The sequence below is a fragment of the Cervus canadensis genome, chromosome 17 (genome assembly GCF_019320065.1).
Source record: "Cervus canadensis isolate Bull #8, Minnesota chromosome 17, ASM1932006v1, whole genome shotgun sequence".
NCBI lineage: Eukaryota > Metazoa > Chordata > Mammalia > Artiodactyla > Cervidae > Cervus > Cervus canadensis.
The window spans coordinates 60,482,565-60,497,832 of record NC_057402.1 but is presented as its reverse complement, the minus strand read 5'-3'; the positions used below and the strand labels follow the sequence as shown (position 1 = coordinate 60,497,832).

At 34.9% G+C, this 15,268-nt stretch overlaps 1 non-coding gene across 1 annotated transcript; it reads left to right on the top strand.

Annotated features, from left to right (window-relative positions):
• Positions 1–11,854: 11,854 nt before the first annotated feature.
• Positions 11,855–11,921, top strand: LOC122419923. The gene has a single exon (XR_006263129.1). It is a non-coding gene; the product is annotated as a small nucleolar RNA SNORD109A (small nucleolar RNA).
• Positions 11,922–15,268: the final 3,347 nt, after the last annotated feature.

Below are 15,268 nucleotides of genomic sequence, written 5' to 3'. Positions count from 1 at the left end.
GATGAGGCTTGATTGCTCAGAGCTTTTGTGTGATAATGTTTTATTAAAGTATAAAAGAGACATATAAAGCTTCTGACATAGACATCAGAAGGGGGCAGAAAGAGTGCCCCCCTGCTATCCTTTAGCTGTATGTTACATATCTATCAGCAGGCTGCTAATTAGAGAAAGGAAATGTCCCAAAACTCATAGTGGCACCCTCATCCACATGAATTTTGAGGTCACATTGGCACAAGGTGAGTCATCCCAGGCCATAAAACAACTGACATGAATCTTGAAGAAAGGCGGGTTTCCAAGCAAATATGTGGTTTCATTAATATAGATTAGGAGAACAATTGTATGAGTAAAACATACTGGTTTGTTGAGCCCTTATCGGTTCTGAGTCTTTTTTTTTTTTCCATTTATTTTTATTGGTTGGAGGCTAATTACTTTACAATATTGTAGTGGTTTTTGCCAACTGAGTCTTAAGCTGAACTAACCGACTTGAAGAAAGACAGAGTCTAGGGTGAAAACATTGTTCATTAACTTAGCTTAAGAAAAACATTTCCATAAGGAAAATGCATTGGTTAGCTCAAGATTTGAGAAAAGTTAAGTTCAGGTGGAACCAGGTGTCATCATGGCAGCACAGAATTTTAAGAGAAAACTTTTAATTTTGTATGGAGAAGGGAAAAAAATCTGACACTTGTAGTTTGTTTCTTCCTGCCGCTTAAGAGAGAGAGATGCCTGACACTTGCAGCCTATTTCCTCTGTTTGGAGACCCCTAGCCTTCCTGCCTGTTACCCTGTCACTCTGACACCAGGGTTTAAAGATACTATATCTGGTAAGAATTTTCAGGAAAGAACAATTAAATCTCTGGGTAGTTTTATAATTTATAATCTTCATCATCAATTAAAAATGGGCAAAAGACATGAATATATTTTTGCCAAAGAAGACAGGTGGAAAGCAGCTTTATCATTTCATTAATGAACTCTAGAATTTACTGGTAGCATTGTTAAGATTTTCTATGTATAGTATTATATCATCTGCAAAGAGTGACAGTTTTACTTTTTCTTCTCCAATTTGGCTTCTTTTCATTTCTTTTTCTTCTCTTACTGCCTTGGCTAGGGCTTCCAAAACTATGTTGAATAAGGTGGTGAGAGTGAACACCCTTGTCTTGTTCCTGATCTTAGCTTTCAGATTTCAGAAAAGGCTTTCAGATTTTCACCATTGAGTGTAATGTCATCTATGGTTTTGTCACATATGGCCCTTATTATGTTGTAGTAGGTTCCCTCTGTGACCATTTTCTGGAAAGTATCATAAATGGATATTGAATTTTATTAAAATAATTTTCTGCTTCTATTGACATGATCATATGGTTTTTATTCTTCAGTTCGTTAATGTGATGCATCACAGTCACTTACAGATATTGAAAAATTCTTGAATCCCACTTGATCATGGTGTATGGTCCTTTTAATGTATTTTAATGTATTGTTGAATTTGTTTTGCTAGAATTTTGTTGAGGATTTTTGCATCTATGTTCCTCAGTGCTATTGGCCTGTAGTTTTCTCTTTTGTGATGTCTTTGTGTGGTTTTGATATCAAGGTGATGGGGTCCTTTCTCTGAATTTTTTTGAGAGTTTCAGAAGGATTGATGTTAACTCTTCTCCAAAAGTTTGATTGAATTCACCTGTGAAGTCATCTGCTCCTAGATGTTTGTTTGTTGTGAGAGGAGTCTTTTCCATCACAGTTTCAATTTCAGTACTTGTGGTTGGTCTGTTTATACTTTCCATTTCTTCTTGATTCAGTCTTGGAAGGTTGTATCTTTCTAAGAATTTATTTCTCCCAAGTTTTTCAGTTTATTGGCATATAGTTTCTTGTGTGGTCTCTCACGATCCTTTGTATTTCTGTGATGCCAGTTGTAACTTCTCCTTTTTCATTTCTAATTTTATTGATTTGAGTCCTCTCCCTTTTTTCTTGATAAATCTAGCTAAAGATTATCAATTTTGTTTGCCTTCCCAAAGAACCAGCTTTTAGTTTCATTGATCTTTGTTATTGTTCTCTTTGTCTCTATTTCAATTATTTCTGCTCTGGTCTTTGTGATTTCTTTCCTTCTAATAACTTTGAGTTTTATTTGTCTGTCTAATTGCTTTAGGTATAAGGTTACATTGTTTACTTGGGATTTTTCTTGTTTCCTGAGGTAAGATTGTATTGCTATAAATTGCTATATTAGAATTGCTTTTTCTATGTCCCATAGGTTTTGGATCATCATGTTTTCTTTTACATTTGCCTCTATATATTTTTTTTATTTCCTTTTTGGTTTCTTCAGTGATCCATTAGTTATTTAGTGGCATACTGTTTAACTTCTATGTGTTTCTGGCTTTTATAGTTTGTGGTGTTTTTTTTTTTTCTTATAGTTGATTTCTCTTTTTTTTAATATAAATATATTTATTTTAATTGGAGGCTAATTACTTTACAGTATTGTAGTGGTTTTGCCATACATTGATATGAATCTGCCACGGGTGTACATGTGTTCCCCATTGATTTCTAATCTCATAGTATTGTGGTCACAAAAGATGCTTGATATAATTTTAATTTTTAAAAATTTACTGAGGCTCAATTTTTGGCTTAAGATGGATCTATCCTGGGAAAAGTTCCATGTGCACTTGAAAAGAATGGGTGTTCTGCTGCTTTTGGATGGAATGCTCTGTATATATATCAATTAAGTCTATCTTGTGTAATGTGTAATTTAATGCCTGTGTTTCCTTATTGATTTTCTTTCTGGATGATATGTTGTCCATTGATGTAAGGGGAATGTTAAAGTTCTCTACTATTATTATGTTACTGTCAATTCCTCTTTTTATGGCTGTTAGTATTTGTCTTACATATTGAAGTGCCCCTATGTTGAGTGTATATATACATTTACAACTGTTATATCTTCTTATTGGGTAATCCCCTGATCATTAGGTAGTGTCCTTCTTTGCATCTAGTAATAGCCTTTATTTTAAAGTCTATTTTGTCTGATATGAGTATTGATACTCCAGCTTTGTTTTGATTCCATTTGCATGAAATATCTTTTTCCATTCTCTTACTTGAGACCTGTCTGTGTCCCTAGATCTGAAGTGGGTCTCCTGTAGACAGCACCCATACAAATCTTGTTCTTGTATCCATTCAGTCACTCTGTGTCTTTTGATTGGAGCATTTAATCTATTTACATTTAAGCAAATTACCAATGTTTGTGCTTAATGCCATTTTGTTCATTTTTCTGGAAAAGAAGAAGTGAAACTCTCACTGTTTGCAGATGACATGATCCTCTACATAGAAAACCCTAAAGACTCTACCAGAAAATTACTAGAACTAATCAATGAATATAGTAAAGTTGCAGGATATAAAATTAACACGCAGAAATCCCTTGCATTCCTATACACTAACAATGAGAAAACAGAAAGAGAAATTAAGGAAACAATACCATTCACCATTGCAACAAAAAGAATAAAATACTTAGGAGTATATCTACCTAAAGAAACAAAAGACCTACACATTGAAAACTATAAAACACTGATGAAAGAAATCAAAGAGGACACAAATAGATGGAGAAATATACCGTGTTCATGGATTGGAAGAATCAATATTGTCAAAATGGCTATACTACCCAAAGCAATCTATAGATTCAATGCAATCCCTATCAAGCTACCAACGGTATACATCACAGAACTAGGATAAATAATTTCACAATTTGTATGGAAATACAAAAAACCTCGAATAGCCAAAGCAATCTTGATAAAGAAGAATGGAACTGGAGGAATATTTTTCTGAATATTTTCTATAGGTCTTTTTTCTTTCTCTTTTGTTCTCTTCTCTTGTGGTGTGATGTACAATTTTAGTGTTGTGTTGGTGTTGCTTTTTCTTTTGTTTGTATGTATCAATTGTAGTTTTTTGGTTTGTGATTACCATACAGTTTTGATATAGCAGACTATATAAAATAAGATTGTTTTAAGTTGCTGATCTCTTAATTTCCAATGCATTTCCAATATCTTGCCTTTTTATACTCCTCACAATTGCTAGATCTGATGCTGTATTTGTGTGCAGATGATTTCCCACTTCTATTTTATCTTTGCCTTTACCAGTGACTGATCCCATTTTTAATTTTTGTTGTTGTTGTTTGTTTCTAGTTGTGGGCTTTTCTTTTCCACCTAGAGAAGTTCCTTTAGCATTTCTTGTAAAGTTAGTTTGGTGGTGCTGAATTCTCTGGGTTTTTGCTTGTCTGTAAAGCTTTTGATTTCTTTGTTGATTCTGAATGAGGGCCTTGGTGGATATAGTATTCTTAGTTGTATAGTATTCTTAGTTTTTCCCTTTCATCACTTTAACTATATCATGCCACTCCCTTCTGTCCTGCAGAGTTTCTACTAAAAAATCAGCTGATAACCTTATGGGGATTTCCTTGTATATTATTTTTTGCTTGTTGGTCTTAATATTTTTTCTTTTCTTTTTTTTTTTCCAGTTTTATCAGTATGTGTCTCAGCATGTTCCTTCTTGGGTTTATCCTGCCTGGGGCTCTGCAATTCCTGGACTTTTGTGACTGTTTCCTTTTCCATGTCAGGGAAATTTTGAGCTATTTTCTCTTCAAATATTTTCTCAAGCCCCTTCTCTCTCTCTTCTTCTGGGACATCTGTAATGTAAATGTTGGTGAATTTAATGTTGTCCTGAGGTCTCTAAAACTGTCCTCATTCATTTATATTCTTTTTTCTTTATTTTGTTATGCAGCAGTGATTTCCACCAGTTTGTCTTCCAGCACATTTGTCTGTTCTTCTGCCTCATTTACTCTGCTACTTATTTCTTCTAGTGTATTTTTAATTTCAGTAGTTGTATTGTTTATCTCTGTTTTTCCTTTATATCTTCTAGTTCTTTGTTAAACATTTCTTGTATCTTTTTAGTCTATTCCTCCATTCTTTTTCTAAGATCTTGGATCATCTTACTATCATTACTCTGAATTCTTTTTCAAATACATTACCTATTTCCACTTCACATAGTTTTCCTCTGGAGTTTGTCTTGTTCCTTCATCTGGACCATATTCCTCACCCACCTTATTTTGTCTAAGTAATCCACAGGCTACAGGATCATAGTTTCTCTTGGTTCTGGTATCTGCCCCCTTGTGGGTGAGGCTGATCCAAGCGACTTGTTCAGGCTTCCTTGTGGGAAGTACTGGCGGCTGCCCACCAGTGAGTGAAGCTGGGTCTTGCCCCTCTGGTGGACAGGGTCATGTCGAGTGGTATATTTAGTAGTAGCTGTGGGCTCAGAAAGACTTTAAGTGGCCTATATGCTGATGGGGGGTGGGTTGTGTCATGTTCCAGCCCTGTGGATTTTTTGGCCTGAGGCATCCTAGCACTGGAGCCTAAGGGTTCTTGGGTGGGGCCAGATGTTGGCATCTAAATGGTCGCCTCTGGAACAGCTCATGTCAATGAGTACTCCCCAATGGCCCCAAACAAGGGAGCCTTACTTGGAGCTCAGAACTCTTACACCTACGGGGGAATCTCTGTGGTATAATTATTTTCCAATTTGTGGGTTTCCCACCTGGTGGCTATGGCATTTCATTGTATTGCATATGTGCCACTTCTACCATCTTGTTGTAGCTTCTTCTTTGTCTTTGGAAGTGAAATATCTTTTTTGTAGGTTTGTCTTTTTGTCAGTGGTTATTCAGCATATAGTTGTGAGTTTGGTGTGTTCATGAAAGTAGGTGAGATCAGATCCTTCTATTCCACCATCAGCCTTGCATCCAGGTTGCTGACTTAGGTGAGTTCAGCACTCACAATATGAGTCATCTGAAAAATTGAACTGGGAAGCTTAGACCTTGAGTAGCCATTCCATTCCTGGGAAGATATTTTCTGAATATACATTCAGCAATCATGCTAGCTTCAGAGCAATTGTCCCTCTGTGTCTGCAAGGGATTTGTTCCAGGAACCACAAGGATAATAGAATCCTAGAGTATTCAATTCCTTATAAATTGGTGTCACTGTAGCTTTTAATGTATTAATATTTATTTTTATTGAAATGCAATTGATGTGCAATATTATGTTAGTATCAGGTGTGCTAACAGTCATTTGACACTTATTACATACATTATGAAATAGTCACCACAATAAATCTAGTAACCACTTGTCTTCATATGTAGTTGTTACAATATTATTGACCATATTCCTTATGCTATATACTACATTCCCAAGGCTTATCTATTTTATAGCTTAAAATTCATACTTCTTAATTCCTTTCACCTATTTTACCTATGTACCCCCACCCCTATAGAAAACACCAATTTTTTTCTCTGTATTTATGAGTCTGCTTTGGTCTTTTGCTTGTATTGATAATTGATTCCACAGTTAAATGAGATCATATGGTATTTGTCTTTATCTGTTTGACTTACTTCACTTACCATAATTACTCTATAAGTCCATCCATGTTTTCATAAATGTCCAGTTGTATTCTTTTTGTGGATGAGTAATATTCAATTGCATATATATATATATTTATCTCATATATTAGTATTCATTCATCTATCAATGGCACTTAAACTGTTTCCACATCTTGGCTATGTAAATAATGCTGTAATAAACTTGGGGGTGAATATATATTTTTTCAATTAGGATCTCTGTTTTATTTGTGTAAATACCCAGCAGTGACATTGCTGGATTACATCTTGAGATATCTCTATACTGTTTTCCATAGTGGCTACACCAGTTTGCAATCCCACCAACAATGCATATGAGTGCAGTTTTCACCACATCCTAAACAATACTTATTTGTTGTCTTTTTTATTATTTAATGTAATTCTGATAGGTGTAAGGTAGTATTTTATGTTGATTTTTATTTGCTTTTCCCTGATGTTTATTAATGTTAGCATCTTTTCATGTATCTGTTGTCCATCTGTATATCTTCTTTGGAAAAATATCTGTTCAGGTCCCCAGCTCATTTTTTAATTGAGTGTTTTTTTCTGATGTACAGTTGTATATGTACATCCAAGCTTGTTTTGGTTAGTTGGAGTCAAGTTTCCAAATTTTAGAATTATTTGTTCCAGCTCTGTAAAAAAACAAATACCATTGGTATTTTCATAAGGATTGAATTGAATCTAAGGTTGGCTTGCATACAATGATCATTTTAAAAATACTAATTCTTCCAATCTATAAGCATGAAGTATATTTCCATTTATTTGTGTCATCTTCGATTTCTCTTATCAGTGTCTTATAGTTTTTTGAGTGCAAGATTTTTACCTCCTTGGTTAGAATTATGCCAGGATATTTTATCTTTTTTGATGCAATTATAAATCAGATTGTTTCCTTAATTTCTCTTTTGAAGCTTTGTTATCAGTATATGCTGCTTCCCTGGTGGCTCAGACAGTAAAGCTCTGCCTGCAATGTGGGAGACCCGGGTTCAATCTCTGGGTTGGGAGAAGGAAATAGCAACCTACTCCAATATCCTTGCCTGAAAAATCCCATGGATGGAGGAGCCTGGTGGGCTACAGTCTATGGAGCTGCAAAGAGTCAGACATGACTGAGAGACTTCACTATTAGGATATAGAAATGCAACAGATTTTTATCAATTTTGTGTCCTGCAACTCTACTAAAGCCACTGAAGATTTCCAGTAGTTGTTTGGTGATGTCTTTAAGAGTTCTTATATATAACATCCTGTCATCTGTAGACAGTGACAGATTTACTTCTTTCCAGTTTAGTTTTACTTTTTGTCTGATTTCTGTGGCTAGGACTTCAAATACTATGCTAAATAAAAGTGGTAAGAATGGGTATCCTTGTCTTGCACCTGATCTCAGATATGTATTTAATTTTTCATCACTGAATTGATGTTAGCTGTAGGCTTGTCATAAATGGCCTTTATTTTGTTGTGTTTATTCTATTCCTAATTTGTTGGGGGTTTTATTAAATGGATGTTGAATTTTGTCAGAAGCATTCTCTGAGTCTATTGAGGTTTTTTTATTTTTATTCCTCAATTTGATAGGAATATCACATTGATTGATTTGTGAATATTGAACCACCCTTGCATTCCTAGGCTAAATCCTAGGAATTAGGAAACCATCTAGTCCTTGACATTTTTGTTAGGAGTTTTAAAATTAATGATTCTTTTTTATTACTGCTAATTTGGTGTCTATACTGTCTGTTTTTTTCTGATTCTGTCTTGGCAGACTGTATATTTTTAGGAATTGATTCATTTTTTCCAGGGTTTTCATTTTATTGGTGTATATTGTTCATAGTCGGAGAAGGCAATGGCACCCCACTCCAGTACTCTTGCCTGGCAAATCCCATGGACGGAGGAGCCTGGTAGGCTACAGTCCAGTCACGAAGCGTCGGACACGACTGAGCGACTTCACTTTCACTTTTCCTTTCATGCCCTGGAGAAGGAAATGGCAACCCACTCCAGTGTTCTTGCCTGGAGAATACCAGGGACAGTGGAGCCTGGTGGTCTGCCGTCTATGGGGTTGCACAGAGTCAGACAAGACTGACGCGACTTAGCAGCAGCAGCAACATTGTTCATAGTAATCTCTTATGATATGTTGTATTTCTGTGGTGTTGATTGTAACTTTTTATTTTTTATTTGAACCTGCTCTCTTTCTTGAGGATTCTTGGTATCATTTAATTTTCTATTATTTCTTAGTCTCTGTTATTATTTCCACTTTTATCTTTATTATTTCTTTTCTTTTAATAACTTTTGAGTTTGTTTGCTCTTTTTTCTAGTTCCTTTAGATGTAATTTTGTATTGTTTGAGATGTGTTTGTTTTCTGAAGTAGGTTTGTGTAACTATAAACTTTCCTCTTATAACTGTTTTTGTGGCTAATATTTTGGAATGTTGTCTTTAGATTTTCATTTGTCTTCAGATATATTATTTTTTTAATTTATTTGTTTTAGTTGGAGGCTAATTACCTTACAATATTGTGGTGGTTTTTGCCACACATTGACATGAATCAGCCATGGGTGTATATGTTTCCCCCCCGTCCCGAAGCCCTCTCCCACCTCCCTCCCCATCCCATCCCTCAGGGCTGTCCCAGTGCACCAACTTTGAGTGCCCTCTTTCATGCATTGAACTTGGACTGGCGATCTATTTCACATATGGTAATATAAATGTTTCAATGCTATTCTTTCAAATCATTCCACTCTCACCTTCTCCCAGAGTCCAAAAGTCTGTTCTTACATCTGTGTTTCTTTTGTTGTCTTGCATATAGTGTTGTTGCTTTTATTGATTCTTTGACCATTTAGTAGCATATTGTTTAGACTCCATGTTTTTGCACTTTGTGCCATTTTTCTTGTAATTGATTTCTAGTGTATAATTGTGATTGGAAAAAATGCTTGATCTGATTTTAATTTTCTTAAATTTATTGAGACATCTTTTGTGGCCTAGCATGTGATCTATCCTGGAGAATGTTCCATGTTATTTGAAAATAATATTTATTTTGCTGCTTTTAGATGGAACGTTCTACATATATCTATTAAGGCTACATGATTTAATGCTTCATTTAAGCCCAGTGTTTCCTCATTGATTTTCTGTATGAATGATCTATCTGTCCATTGAGGTAATTGTGGTGTAAAAGTCCTATGTGTGTGTTAGTTGCTCAGTCACATCCAACTCTTTACAACTCCATGAACTGTAGCCTGCCAGTCTCCTCTGTCCATGGAATTGTCCAGGCAAGGATACTGAAGTGGGTAGCCGTTCCCTTCTCCAGGTGATCTTCCTGACCCAGGGATTGAACCCAGGTCTCCTGTGTTGCAGGTAGATTCTTTACCATCTGAGCCAGTAGGGAAGCCTAAAAGTCCTATACTATTATTTTATTACTGTCAGTTTCTTTCTTTATGGTTGTCACTATTTGCTTTATGTCTTTAGATGATCCTATGTTGAGTGCATAGATATTTTCTATTGTTATACCTTAATGCTAGGTTGATCACTTAATCATTATATAATATCCTTCTTTGTTTCTTATACAGTCTGTTTTAAGTCTATTTTGTCTGATGTAAGTATTGCTCTTCAAGATTTCTTTTGTTTCCATTCACATGGAATACCTGTTTTTATTCCTTATTTTCAGCCTGTATATATCTTTAAATCTGAAATGAGTTTATAGGTAGTATATAGTATATATCTATATCTATCTATCTACCTATCTATCTATCTATATCCTATTTTTATATCTGTTTAGCACCATTTTATGTCTTTTGAGTGGAACAGTCAGTCCATTACAACTAAAGTAATTATTGGTAATTCTGTACTTATTTTCATTTTGTTAATTGTTTCCTGATTTTTGTAGGTTTTTCTCTATGTGTTAAAAAGTGTATCCTATCCTATGTGTTTCAATATGAACACATGTCTTCTGTGGCTATGGAGTATAAATCTATCAGACAGAAGAAGTATCACATTGCATATTTTGCATACTTTAATAATCTTTTAGGTGATATAGCCTAAATTCACGGTTAACTACTGTTTCTTTAGACCTGGGTTCAATTGTTTCTATTATACCACATATACATATCAGCACTGAAAATCACCTCACTGCAATACCACTTCATGTATCTTTCTAGACAGAAGAATCTCAGGATGCTTCTGGAGTTGCCATTATAACCAAAGTTACTAAAATCAAGTCGAGTACCCACCTGTGCTGTTTTCCCTATAAGCTGAATGCAAGTGGTAAATTCTTAAGAGAATTAGTATGGTGTAAGGAATACTTATTGGTTGGTAGTTGTCCTGTCTGGATCAAGGATGAGCATAAATATCAGGGTTACTGAAATCCAGCCAAGTGGCCTTAGACAAGTAACACTCCCAGAACTGGCTTAATTGATAACTTCCTCAAATATCTGTCAATACCACTACCACATGCATGGCATTTTTTAATCATAGGATATTTTTATATCATAAGGTATTTTTATATAGTCTTTATTAGGTACAACTTTAGAATTTTCCATTTCATATAGTTGCTCTCTCATTTGCATAGTTCAGTGGAGAGGATTATAGGCTATTTGCAAAAAGTAAAAAACTCAGAGAGGGAACAAGTGGATAAGTGAAATATGAAGGGTGACAGTGCATGAAGCAACTGTGATGTTTGTGGAAAGAAATGCCTATATGATTCATTAAAATGGAATTATTCATGGTTTGATCTGATCTGTTTTCTTTGTGGTGTTTTGCTGCAGGTCAAAAACTAGAACAAGTTACCCTCCTTTCAAGTGAACAAGTTATTTTCAAGGAAGGAAAGTGAGCAGCTACACTGGTACAGTTGTAATTCTTACGTGTTTTATGACTAATGATGTCAGTAGTCAATGTCTGTGAGGTCATTCATTCAGAGACTAAAGGGAGAATACTTTTATGATAGATATATCTTTTCTTGTGAATGTCTCTATATCGTTCAAGGAATTCTGATTATAGTTTCTTCCTTTTTTAGAACCTTTTTTATAAAGAGTAACCTGAATAATTTTGGAGAGTCATTGTCATATTTTTTTTCTTCACCATTTTGTATTGAATGACAATAATCTTGTAATTAAATGCAAGTATGCTAAACATTGTTACTTTTAATTTTTATCTGGCACATTCAGAACATAGATGCTTCTACTTATATTTGTACTGTAACTATACTGCATATAACTTTGCTACATTATTTAATTTTCAAATTTTTAGTTAAATTTTCTTTATTGTCCCAATAGATTTTATATAATTTTATTAAAACAATTCAAAGTCACAGTTTTCCTCACATATGAGGGATATATATATATGAATTTCATTATTCAGGAGCTAAATATAATGTGTACTATACCAGGTACTATTCTTTATTCATAATGCAGTAGATAAACCTGAAGGAAATGAGCCTGGCTATGGAAATGCTTATTTGTTGGGAGGGTGCTTGTCTGGATCGATGATGAGAAAAACTGTCTGAGGATGCTGAGGGACTCATTCCAGATGTCAATCTGAGGTCCAGATGAATGCCCCTCTAACCGGACAAGTAAGACTCTCAGAGCCTGGCTCTATGTGGTGACCCCTCAATGACGACATGCCAATGTTAGCATGCTTTTTTTCTTTCTCAAAGAAAAGGGCATTAGTGTCCTATCCTGTATGGCAGTATATACCATTATGATATAGTGATCAATTTTGCTTTATTTTGCACTCTTTGAACAAAGAGTCATAAACATGACTCTATATATACATGTGTGGCTTTCCTGGTGGATCAGTGGTAAAGAACTCACCTGCCAATGAAAGAGATGTGGATTTAATCCCTGGGGCAGGAAGATTCCCTAGAGAAGGAAATTGCAACCCACTCCAGTGTTCTTGCCTGGGAGATCCCAGACAGATGAGCCTGGTGGGCTACAGAGAAGCCAGGTGGGCTACACTCCATGGGGCTGCAAAAGAGTCGGAGATGACTAAAGCACTTAAAAAACAACAAATACACTTGTATATAGGAAATAGTTCTTGAGTAATGAATGAGAAAATGAAAAGGGTTAAATTAAGAAGGGGACAAGTAACTGTGACAGGTACTGAAAGTGTCATTAAAGTTGGACTTAAAGAAGGGAATACCACATGCATGCAGTAAATAATGGTAGTAGAACCAAATTTTAGTTCTTTTTATTTCTGCTATTGAATATTTCCTAAGCCTCTGCTTTCCTTTTTGCCGTGCTTTGCTGAGACAGCAGGACTGGAATCGGGCCTTCCCCTTCGGAGGACGGGTGAGTAGCCATCTGAGACTCTTCTTATCATGTGCTCTGTACCAGGTCCCGAGGCTTCTCTGTTTATCTTGAGAATATTTTGGTGACGTGCCCTTTTGCTCACTAAGGTCACTTACATTATTAAATCTTTATAACTTCTTCTTTTGTTTTGACCTTTTTCTGCTTGATGGAAAAATGTCAAATTTTAGAGAATTTTTGGTAATTTCATAGTGAATCAAAAAATTATTGTAGTAAAATTCTATACGTGCCAAAATATTTTGAGATTTTCCTCATCTTTTTAGTTGGGATTTCAGGATACCAACGCGGTAATTCATAAGTATGGTGATCTCAGTGCATTATATTTTTGTTTCTGCTTTAGCATAAATTAGTTGTCTCTCATTTTTGCAACATGGAAAGTTGTACATGCACTTTTTAGATCTCTTCAAGGCCATGAAGTTTTTACATGATAAATTTTGTTCCTTTTGAAACACAAAATAGTTCAATTTTCAATATTGTATGGTACTAGAAAGAGTATTATTTGGAAATATTAAATGGAGAAATGTGAAATATTAATATCATATATGGAATCATCATTATTTCTTCCTGAAACTTGAAATATGCCTCACCAAAAAGAGTAGTCCATATATTTCCTGGCAAGCTATGTTAAAGATTATGTGTTACCTAGGACTTTGACATTAATGCCCTAAGAATAAGTAAATGTTTTTCTTGACAAACCTCTGTCACAAATTCTATCAACTAGTATTTATGCTTGTATTTATTATGTATTGTTTATTTATGTATATATTCTCTAGAACTATAGAATTCTATAGAATATATACAATATATAAAATATATAGAGAATATAGACTATAGTTCTAGAATTCTAAAGAACTGATTAATAACTAAAAATTAGTCATGAATTAAAAAGGAAATTGGCTTAGCCAGATATTGAAATGAACTCTAGAACCTCAATCATTAACAAACTTTGAGCAAGCATCTGAATAGCAGGAACAATGGAAAACATGTTTTTCCTTTAAAAATACCTTCTCAAAACCCCTTATTTGTATATTTATTTCTGTTAGTAGATGCACAGTGCCATGAAGTCAGGGATACTGTCTCAGTCCAAAGACTATAATACCCAATTCCCCAGTGGGTTTTAGGGAAGAATTTTTTTAAGATTTATTTATTTCAGTTGGAGGATAATTACAATATTGTGATGGTTTTTGGCATACATCAATATGAATCAACCACAGGCATACATTTGTCCCCTCCATCCCGTTCCCCCCACACACACACCTCTCCCCACCTAAAAGCAAGTGAGGGAGAGGAGTCACAAGGCATGTGATCAGCTTGTGCAGAACCCTCTTACTGGCTGATGATGCAGTAACAGGGTGGTAGTACCACAAGGGTTAACATTATCAGTCCTCAGGATACAGTAAGTCTGGGTGCCACATGTTCATGGTCATCAAGGAGTTAATTTCCTCCACTTGGTGGATGTTTTAGCATCTGTAAAACAACTCAGTAAATGTGCATTAGATACTGTTATTTAGGTACTTCAGAGAGAAGCTAAAGAGTCTGTGACTGCCACACAACTGATTTACTTTTTAACTTGTTACCAATTCTCCTGGCCCAAATGCTACTTTTGTCACTATATGTTCACATCCTTTCAATCATTAATTCTTGAGCCAGACCTTTGCAACTCCAGGGAATCCTGAGAGACTGTACCTTGTCTACAAACAAGAGGCAGACAGAGGATATGGGGGCAAGGGCCTGTCCTGGGATGGCCCCATAGAGTCCTGTTTAATTATCAAATAAAATGGAAAAATTTATCAAAGGACACAAACTACAAAAATCCAATCATGAAGACTAGATAATCTGAATAACCCTATTAATGAAATAATTAAGCTTGTGGTTAAAATCCTTTCCATAAAGAAAACTCTTAAGTCCATAAAGCTTCACATTAAATAAAAAAAATAATATCAATCTACACAATTGTCTATAAAATTTGAAAGAAAGAAATACTTTTCTATTCATTCTATATGAACAGCTTTACCTTGATTTAAAAAAAAAACATGCCATTTAAAAAATATTAAATAATTCCTCATGAGCATAAATGGAAAATAATCTGATCAAAATTGTAGTAAATGAAATCTGACAATATATAGAAATACTGTATGGCCAAGTGGGGCTTATCCAAGAACTGCAAGGTTGGTTAACATTTAAAAATCAATGAATGTAGGAAAAACACTTCCAGAAAGTCAAAGTGAAAAACCTTCAAATAATTTGCTTCTCTATAAAATTAACAGGAACCCTGACAAAAACGGTCAAAATTACTTTTTCAGAACTTTGGAAATTAACCAAAGATTTATAGAATTTCAAAGAACATTTATTCAAGAAAACTGGCTGACTTTCACCAAGGACAGCAAGCTTTGTAACATTTTAACTTGCCAGCTTCCAGTACCTCTCTCACTAGCACTATGGCAGGCTTGAAAATAGTAGACCAGCAGGCATTAGTGAAAGAACAGGTTTGGAGATCCCCCGAAAGTCCTGTCCTCAGAAAATTATTACATTGACCTCTCTGGAAGCTCCCTGAAACAGTCCTGTTTATGGGACTTTTATTTGTG